Genomic DNA, 8840 nt, shown 5'->3' on the forward strand with positions numbered 1-8840 from the left:
ACCCAAATCCACTTGTTTCTAACCTGGCTTCTCCTTCATTACCTGATAATCCTGCGGGTAGTGAGTATGGATGAAATCAATCTCTTATGCTGCATTTGATGCTTTTAAGGAGGGGACTGAGGAATGGAAATATGACGTATGTAGATGGGAAAAAGCGGTCTTATGTCTGCTGTCCGATAACGGGGCTCACCAGTTTTCTTATAATAAGTAGTAAGATAGTCCTCAGTCAACATTGTTTGTGTGTGTTTGCCACCTTTGTAGGCGTCCTTTTGGTGTTAATGTCTGAATTTGTGGGTTAGTGAAGAATTTTAGTCAGTGGTAGAGTCGGTACTTCGCCGTCGAGCAGGTAAAGTACAAGTTTATGTTGCTATTTAATATATGTAAGTCCAGCGCAATGCAGTCGACGAATCATCGAATCAAAACTGCCACGTGGACTGGGGATTGACGATTTGACCGATACAACGGGTTCGCTCTGTGCCGGATGATGTGGGTGTTTGGGTGAACTAAGCTCGATAGATTTCTTGTTTTGAATATATAATACTAAAAATTAAATAAAATAAATACATCTGTACCGCTACAACCCATAAAGTTTCAGGGGTGCAGTACTTTGTAAGAACGTTTGTGAAAGGAGATGATTTGGTCAGTATCATGTTCGACCGCCAATTTTTTACCCGATTAAGGGTATCCATTTCATGAGGCTAGGTGGACCTCTGAGGGCTCCCGAACCCACAGAGCTGACTCACGGCAAAAATAAAACAGAAAATAATGATCTACCACAGCCAGATTCGAACAAGGGTCCATGGATATATTATTTCAATATATAATTTATAATTACGTACTTATTTCACAACTCTGAGAATAAATCTATTCATATTCAGACCTTTGGTTGAGTGAGCAGGAAACATGCTCATATACTAAGCATTTAATCCTGGTAACATGATTATTACTTCCCATAAACATGAGCTACTGCTGTAATGTATATCGATAAATTAATGGCAAACTACATTTAATTTATGGTCAGGTAAATCAATTAGCTACAGTTTATACTTGAATTGTGCTATATCCATATGTAAAATCGATTAACGTAACTTTTATTATACTCACATAAAAGTACTGCTATCCAGTTATCTCCCGTTCATGCTACGAGTCATGGATTTATTACTATCAAAGTTCATACTCCTTTGAAAGAAATCAGGAAGCTCAAGACATTATAAACAGTTTATTGGGGTTGATAACAGCAGTGAGTTTTAAAATATTTTTTTTTAGTTGTAACTTTTCCTGTCCTTACTTTTCTTCCTTTCCACTCCCCAAAATGAAGGATGATTTACCAAAATAAGGTCGAAGATAGGAATATCTTTTGGGATAAGCATTTTAAATTCTCGAGCTTGAAGATTAGGGACCACACTCTAAGAGAATGGCAACTCTGCTGCTGATGTGCATATGCGGGTCTGACTGCTGAGTTTGAGGCCTTCATTAGTCCGGGAACTAGCAATTTTTTAATTGGCTCATGAAGAGTAGAAAGTTTGGATATGAGTGAATTTGGTGTGTACATACTTTTGAAAATTTACCACCACATTCTCATACGCAGTACAAGAAATTTTACTTAAAACTGTAATACTTATACTACTATTTTAAATCTAACTATCCTCTTGTACTCTCGCCAACTATTACAGGCCTTGCTATTCATGCACTACATTCTGTTTAATAGATGAACATAAATGGCTGCACTAGATACGATACCACTTCTATGACTTCAGTAAAAGTAAAGTAACCTTATTAGTGAGCACTGGTACAAAACAGAGACTGGTGGCTTGGACCGAGGGACTCGATTCTTCAGGTTGTAGCACCGTCGGAGAGCAAGATAGCGTCTGTCAAATAGTACAAGAGCCGGGAAGAAAAAAAGGCAGTTATCTCACCCCAATGTTTGATTACTTTAATGAAAACTATGTATAATTACTAGTCAAAATTGATGAGTCTGCCAACTATAGGTAGGAGGAATAAAAAATGGCGGCTGTTTCAAAACCTTAAAAAACACTAATTTTTCATTTGGAGCTCTATATCTTAAAAACTACCAACATCACTAGAAAACTTAAGAACATATTACTTAAAGAAGAGTAAATTTGCTGAAATATTAGCCCTAAAAGAGATATTTAAGTTCATTAGTTCTCGAGATATAGCTTTTTAAAAAGCAAAATTTCTTAAAAATATACTGTAAGATTAGTAGTTAGTTAATTTATTTTGAGAAATCTATATCTCAGGAACTATGTGACGTACTGATGTCTATTAGCACTCAAATTAAAGCTAGAATAACTGCCTTTTTTCTTCTCTTCGGCTCTTGTACTAAAATGTTTCCAACAGTATTATAACAAAACTAAGTATGCCGCTAAGTATTTTACGAGTCCACATTCAGGTAAGGAGGCATTGCTGAGAAACAAATATTCCTACTGATTCATCAGACCCCAGCTCTCGATCATGTAGCAATCATCACAGATACATTTCATTTTGCCATTACGTTTCCTAACATTGTTCTAGCGAGATGTTTGAAAAATAAGTATTCTTTCAGTAAGTTCTGTTCCAAGGTACGTATGCTTCGTCAAAACGTCAACCAAGATGAAATCCAACTGGTACTATTTGTCAACTCCAATGATGTTCTTCATCACTAATGAAGGGTGTTTTTGCAGGTCTAACAGTGTTTAGGAAATAAATCTCTGGAACCTAAAATTTGGGTCAAGACATGAGAAGATATTTGACTCTTTTAAAGACTATAGCCCCTATTGCACCCGACTGCGTGCTCAATAGTTTATTTATTTTTTATTTGAAAAATCATGAATTACTGCAAACAATTCTATATACTTAAGTTCAGCTCTTTGTATCAACATCAGTGATAAACTGTTCAAGCATTCACAAAGCAGTCGGACTTCTCATCTCATTCTTGACCCATTATAAATAATAGATCACAGGAGTAAGAGTATCCAGTGGGCCGAAGGGGCAAGGATGGTACTGGTTAGGATAATTACTAAATGTGTTGTTTTTTCACGTTATAAAGAGCACAAATCGCGATTGTGAAAACTAGGAGGTCCCTCACCTCCGGATTTTAGAAATAGTACCATTTAGAATGGATATTTCACAAGTAACAAATAAACATTACAGGTAACCTTGAAATACCAAAGGTAGTAAAAGGTAATACCCAACAAGATTTATTCCTTTTTTCACAGTAAAGCACTCACTAATTTACTGTTTCTTTTCTGTTTTAGAGGGATCGGAAAAAAAAAAATTGTGAAAACTAACTGGAAAATTTGTAGAAATTAGTTTATAGTTGGTAGAGAGTTGGTGGGGGTTCAGCAATTGTTGTAGAGATGGCACTAGATTGAATCGCGACTCAGTGCACAAAAAAGGTATAACTTTATTTTTCGTGTTTAGGGATCAATTTAATTCCACTATAGGAATCTGCAGATTATGTTTTTTACACATTTATTTTTGCAGTTCTTTAAATAGACAATAACTTGATCAGATCTTTCATAATATTAACCTGTATCGGTTGTATGTCAAGATTACAAAGCAATACATCTCCAAACTCCCAGATTTTAAGTTATTGTGCAAATTTTTTTCGGGGTTCCTGGTGGATTTGTTTTTGAGGCCTGTGTCTGATACATGTATTGCGATAGTTCACTGTCAATGCGTATACATATGACAGCTAATGCAACTGTTAGTCCACTAGCATTACTTGTACTATTAACGATCACCCCAGACCCATCCGACCGAAAAACTGTCTGGATAGATAATGCTGTCATGACTGTAACCATCAAGAAGATTTACCATGGTAGTGGCTAACACTTTTGCCGCAATAACTGAAAGTGAAAGATAGTTCACTGTTAAGGCGTATACATGTGATTGTTAAAGTAGCAGTTTACTGATTATAGTGACTTACTTGTACTATTACCGATTACGCCTAATTCAATGCGGCATTACTGTAACTATTGAATAGTTATACCGTTTTTTAATGGGTTGAATGGGTATTTTTTTGTAGTTAAGTATCCGTAATAGAGCAATTGACATCTCCAGTTATATATCACTGGCTTTTCTGAATAAATAATTATTTTAATCTCATATATGTGTAAAATAAATAATTTATAACAAAAATGTTATTCTTACAATAGTGATTTTTTTTGGCAATATTTACCATATTCAACTACAATCTATTGAGGACCACGTATAAAAAGCTAACAACAGATGAGGGTTAAAATATACAAAAAAAAATAATTTTTATAAATATATGTATGTGTGTTTCTTTTTCTACTTTAATTTCCCTTCCGGCTATTATAACAATTTATTTATAGTACTTAACAAGGTAAGTTATTATATTTTATTCTAGACCCTAAAGGGCTCTCTTTCAAAAATAATAACCGTGCTTATATTTTTACTTTCATAACACATAAGTAAGTATTGAATTTGTGCCAAATTGTTGATGTGCAGTTTTCACCGGACCAATCCGTTTTTCTAAAAACCTCGGGTACAAAACAAGGATATTTGGCCATTGGTCTGTGTCTTCTTTTCGACTTCTGACTGTTTTCTTATTATTTCACCATTATCTATCGTCTTTATTAATTAATCTTTTTTTTTTATCTTATATGCGATATAACACTCACCTCCGGACTTAAAATAGCTCTTTTTTAGAATGGATAGCTCATATATGATATTAAACATAACATGTAACCTTAAAATACCAAAGGTAGTAAAAGGTAAGACACAACACGAATTACTTTTCTTTTTCACATTAATGCACTTACTTATTCATTTTTATTTCTGTTTTAGAGGGTTCGGAAAAAAAAAAAAAAAAATTGGTCTGTGTACCCGTTCAACGATGCCCTTCAACGGAGGACCGATTATATATATTCATCTTAGATAATATAACATACATAGATATGTATGTTTGTTTCTTTTTCTCTTTTAATTACCTTTTTTAGTATTCTAGTAATTTATTATATTTATCTAGAATCTAGACTTTGCGGGACCCACATCGAGAATAATCATCTTAATTTATCGGTCATGTAACTTGACGTGTACTTGTACACAAGAGCAACCCTGAATGCTAATTTCAAGGTTTTCCTAACAATAGTTCTGAAGAAAGTTATTTTAGACCTGATTAGCATTTTCCTCAAACAACACGACACATTCATCTCCCCCTGAACGCTATTCGACGCTTCTAGCATTGACCTCGTAAAATAGTCCAAGAGCCACATGCCAGTTTAACTAGATAGATTTTTTTTTATTCGTAACATATTTTGTAGTAGTTACCATCAAGGACAATATAGTGTATCCATGATCTGGCAGCATGCATCCATCTGAAGTCGGTGGGGCACAACCTCAAAATTACATAAACACGAACTATTTTGCAGAAAATTGGCTTAAATTAATTGCATATCTACTTTTTTTTTTTTTCAATTTTTGGACTTTTTTCGTCTCATAAAATTGGACTGGCGGCCAATTTACAATGGCTTTCGAAAGCCAGACCACATAATTAGTGTTTAGAAAGGAAAATACTAAAACAATGAGAACTAAATCACGTATATGTCTAATCTATTATTTTTTTCCAGTTTTGATTCACTTTTTTGTGCTTGGCGGCCAGTTTCCGATGGCTTTCGAATACCAGACCCGACAATTCATAATTATCTAAAATATTGAATACAACATTCAAGAAAGAAAGAATAAAAGTAATTCCATTTACACTATTTTATACCCCAGACCAATTGTTATGTGGCAGAAAATTGGCCTAGATTAATTGCATTTTCTTTTCTCAATTTTAGGCCCATTTTTGTGTCATAAAAACTGCCCTCGCGGACAGTTTCCAATGGCGTTCGGATGCCAGACTAAATAATTCATGTTTAGGAAGGAAAATACAGAAGAAAGAAACTAAGAAATGAGATCAAAATCAAATATTTATCATGCCCATTTTGCTTTTAACTTTTCCGACCGTTGCTGCCATTTTCCGATAGCTCTTGAATGCCAAACCACATAGTTCGTATTTACGAAGGAACATAGAAAAAAAAAGGGAGATCAAAATCAAGTATATATCTTTCCTTTTATTTTTTCCAATTTCGGGTAACTTTTTTGTACCTGGCGGCCAGTATCCGATGGCTTTCGAATACCAGACCACTTAATTCGAAAAGATCTAAATTATTCAATCCATTGTTCAAGAACTTCATAAAAACAGCTACATGGCTGAAAAAAACAAAACAAGGACAACGTTTTTTTTTTCTCGGTTAGAAGCGTTGAGATTGCGGGTAATAATTCATTTAACAAACAACACTAATTCCATTTATACTGTTTTGTATTCTTCATAATACCATAAAGTCATTTGATGGATAGGAATAACAAAAAATAATTTGTTTTCGTAGTACGTTGCACTCGTCGGCTGAACTCATTAAACAAGTTAATTTTTTTTATTTAATCCGTGATCTAATCGTGTTAATTCTTTATCTCTCGGCTATTGATAACTATTTCATATCAATTGCTTTATATCCCTTTAATAGAACGCTTACTGAAAAAATTGCTGAAGAAGTATCACAATTCTTCACGCATGAGTACCATTACTGTATCGAATTACGGTCTTAACCACCATCCGCCTTGGAAGATTCACAGCTAGTAGCTGAATAGATACACAGAAATATATTGATGATCTATCTGCCCTGTCAATATAACTTTATTTATTATGCGTTTATCCACGCGTTGGTAAAGGAAGTAAGTGAAAACAGACTCAAGAAATAAATAAGTAAGATAAATGATATCCTTGTATGATGTGAGTTTCAGGCTTCTTATTATTTTTATTAGAATATCAGATTCCACAACATATTTTTGTTGCCCTGACGAAGACCTAAAATAACAATCAGAACGTCTGTAAAAATATGATGAAATACATTCTTTTTTCATCCTAACTAACCCCCGTCAGCAATATTTTTAATTTGCAATAAATAAGAAGGATAATGTAAATTGAAAGAAGAAAATTAATAAAATAAATATGTGGAAAGACAAATAACATTATGAACATTTTATAAAATGAGTACTATAAAACCTGGTAATTTTGAATGAAGTATACATAATGTGTATGAAGTGCGCCTTCAACCAAAGGCCTGGCGTTACTTTACTTTTAATTACTTTACTTTAACTTTGTGGACTGTATGAAATTAGTTGTAATGGAATAAGACATTAGGTAATGGAAAGAGGATTAATTTACAATCTAGAGCCTGATTGAACAAGAGAGAATGTGAATGTTAAATATTAAATCTATTGTAACTACTGGTAAGAAGGGTGGCCGAAAAATAACATTTATGGTTTAGGTTAATGAATTTTGATTGGGGGGCTATGAAAACTGCAGATTGATGATGATGATGGATAGCGATAGTACAAATCAAATATAGAAGGAAGGTGACTTACTCATGCATTCATGCTTCATTCCTTCATGTCCCTCCATCTACCCTCTCCTCGACTACCGGAGGGCTCTTCGAAAGTATTCTTACTCACACATGGTTTTCTTTACCAAATATGGGTGAAGAAAGAAAAATTGCCTCTGGCCAAAGCTCGCTAGCGAGCGTGTGTGTGCTTTTGTTTTTTGGGCCACACGGGGCGCTGGTGTTACAATCGCAAGTAGCCATATGCTTATAGCAGGGGTGGCCCTTCTTGTTTCAAATCTAACATATAAACGAAACAGAATGTATTGTATTAAAGTAACGTAACATAGTTTTAGTTCATCATTTTCGTTTTCTTATGTTCCATATAATTTATTTATTTCATTTTTCGAAGGAGTGTAGTATTAAAATTAGTTTCCTTATTTAACTTTACTTAAGGGACATTTGGAGTGGCATTTATAGTTCTGCTATTGATAGTTAAAGATTTTGGATAGATGGTCACCAAATATCTGAGATTTTTCTTTATCGAATCTTGACCAGGTATAAAGTTCAGTGTGAAGTGGATTCTAAAAGGTTTTTAATTGTAGTAGTTGTTCATAATGAGTTGTAGGCAGTAGTTAGGTTTTAGGTAAAGACCTGCACGTTTTAGATTTTCTAATTCATTACTTTTAAATTGTTAATCAGTTCAGAGTAATTGGTTTTTCTGACAATTTTGTAATTGGGTATCAGGTTCTGTGGCACTTGACTCATGCTCTGCCGTTTTCAGTCATTAAGAGGCGAATATGATGTGGTAAGGTGGTCTCACGAGAATTAGTAATATTGGGACGTAATCTATTATTATTCAATATGTTACCCATCGATTTTGTCAGTCCCTCAATTACAGAGTCCATCTATTGATTTCCTTGAAACAGAATTTTCAAGTCATATATTTTCTAGTTCATATCGAAAAATTACCAGTTTACTTGTTATCGTCCAGTAATCAATAAATGGCGAGCTGGTTTCACTGGGAACTAAAGTAAAAAAAAAATCCACTTTATTGGAGGAAGAGGTTAAACACCTTTATTTTTTTAAACAAGCCTTCCAATGATAGAGCGCAACAATTGCAATCAATTACTGTCTACGTTTACATAAAATATTCCCCCGTTATCATTTAAAGAATTTTTTTTCTTAAAATAGAATAAGCGGGTCAGGAAGCTTAAAATTAATAAAGTAGCCTACAGATTAAAAAATCTTGTGTATCCACTCACACGGCTTCCATCATACCTGTGCCTACTGGTATTACAAAAAAAAAATCAATTCAAGTGATAATCGTTGCACAAACTAAAGGCCCAAAGGCATGAATGAATGAATGAAAAAACCAAAATCATAAGAGCATTATATATATTTTTCGCAGTGCTTTATAAGTTAACAAAAATTATTATTTGCTTGAAAAAAAAA

The sequence above is a fragment of the Halyomorpha halys genome, unplaced genomic scaffold, assembly GCF_000696795.3.
Source record: "Halyomorpha halys isolate HHAL.00 unplaced genomic scaffold, Hhal_1.1 Scaffold59.1, whole genome shotgun sequence".
NCBI classification, from domain to species: Eukaryota; Metazoa; Arthropoda; class Insecta; order Hemiptera; family Pentatomidae; genus Halyomorpha; species Halyomorpha halys.